At 61.0% G+C, this 1,656-nt stretch overlaps 1 long non-coding RNA gene across 1 annotated transcript in view; it reads left to right on the top strand.

The window, feature by feature from the left end:
* The first annotated feature begins 927 nt into the window (after positions 1-927).
* Positions 928-1,656, top strand: part of LOC105806059 — an 11,407-nt gene continuing 10,678 nt past the window's right edge. Inside the window, exons 1-2 of the long non-coding RNA XR_001137235.1 lie at positions 928-976; positions 1,430-1,494. This is a non-coding gene — a long non-coding RNA (uncharacterized LOC105806059). The remainder of the gene's footprint in view (positions 977-1,429; positions 1,495-1,656) is intronic.

Raw genomic sequence — 1,656 nt, forward strand, 5'->3', positions numbered from 1 at the left:
GCAGCAGTTACAAGTGGATTATGTTTTTTTTAGAGACAGGGTCTCACTCTGCCCCCAGGCTGGGTGCAGTGGTGTCATCATCGCTCACTCCCGCCTGGAATTCCTGGGCTCAAGCGATCCTCCCGCCACGGCCTCCCAAAGAGCAGGGATTACGGGCCTGAGCCACTTCGGCTTTTTAAAAGGCAAAAATGGAGATCAAGGAACGGGTTGATACAAAGTCCTGTGTCAGGAATTCTCATTGGCTTACAGATTGATTAGTGATTGGCTATACATTGTTAAGCTACAGGGTGTGGTTTTAGTGACTGGTGTGGCATTATCAGGTCAATTTATGGCTACTTGTGGCAACAGCAAGCAGTTTCAGGAGATGAATACAGAGCTCAAAACGGGGAGTAGGACGCGATGTCTCATTTTAATCTCCTGGGGCCTGACAACGAAAGGACTTGCATTCCTCAGATAATGGTTCTTTCCTTTTCTCAGCACCCACCCTCTTTGCACCCTGATTTTTAAAAGCTCAGCATTAGGTTTGAGACCATCCCTTAGAACCCCTGCGAGTGCTCCGAGCCCGGCCGCCCTGGACCCTCGCTGGGGGACCCACTCCGAGCTCCCGCACGCCGGGCTGCCCCGCGGGCACAGGTCGGGACTGCGGCTCCCACACCTCACGGCGTCGACCCTGACGCTGGGGGCCGGAACCCGCCCGCCCGCAGGTACCCAGGGAGGGAAGCTGCCTTGGCAACCGCTGCTCTCCTAGCAACCAGCGCCCCCAGAGATGGCGTCATCAGCCCGCGTCCGGGACGGGCCCCGCCCCCGTGAGGCTGCCACTTGCCATTGGCCCGCGGGAAGACTGATGTAGGCCTCAGCCAATGGAAGGCACCGCGCGCCCGAGGGCGGGACTGGCGCGTGGCCGGGGCTCTGGGCTCTGCCGGAAGCCGGCGTTGGCGGCGCAGCTGGCTCGCGCGGTGGGCGCAGGTGGACGCAGGTAGGCGCGTGGTGCTGCGGCCGTGTCGCTATCAGGGCGCCGCGGCGACCTCGAGCCCCGGGAGGACTTCCGCGAGTGTCCGCGGGACTGCAGCCCCTCCACGTGGGTGCGCGGGGTCTCGCGTGTTGGGACCGGGGCATGGCCCTGGGGTCCGCGGGGTTGCGAGGAGGGCGGCCCGGCCTGGGTCCCGACACCCGCGTCTGCCCTCGGCGGGCCCAGCGAGGTGGAGCTGACACCGCTGGGTTGTAGGCCGCAGGGCCGTAGGCCCTCGCCGAGGCGCTGGCCTTCGTGTCTTTCTCTGTGGATGCGAGTGGCAGTTCATTAAGCCTTAGCTGTCCTGCCATGCTTTTAAGCTCTCACTTTCTATCATAAGCACGCTTTGCGTTTCCTTCTATCTTTCATTCATTTACAAAATATTCATTGGGTTCCTCCTGTGTGTCGGCACTGTTCTAGGCGCTGGGCGACAGCTCTGAACAGAGTGGAGACAAGTGAGCCCGTGTTCCAGAGGGGAGAGACAGGTGGGTAAGTGCACACGTCAGGTGGTGGTAGGCATCACGGAGAAGGATCAGAACCGGGCGCAGGTGCAGGAGGGAGACACTAGAAGAACATTCCAAGTAGAGGAGACATCGCAGGGGAAGCCAGCAGGGAGTCCTGTGTGTGTGGAGGGCGGGGCAAGTGAG

This window comes from Propithecus coquereli, unplaced genomic scaffold, assembly GCF_000956105.1.
Source record: "Propithecus coquereli isolate 6110/MARCELLA unplaced genomic scaffold, Pcoq_1.0 Scaffold137, whole genome shotgun sequence".
In the NCBI taxonomy this organism is placed as follows: domain Eukaryota; kingdom Metazoa; phylum Chordata; class Mammalia; order Primates; family Indriidae; genus Propithecus; species Propithecus coquereli.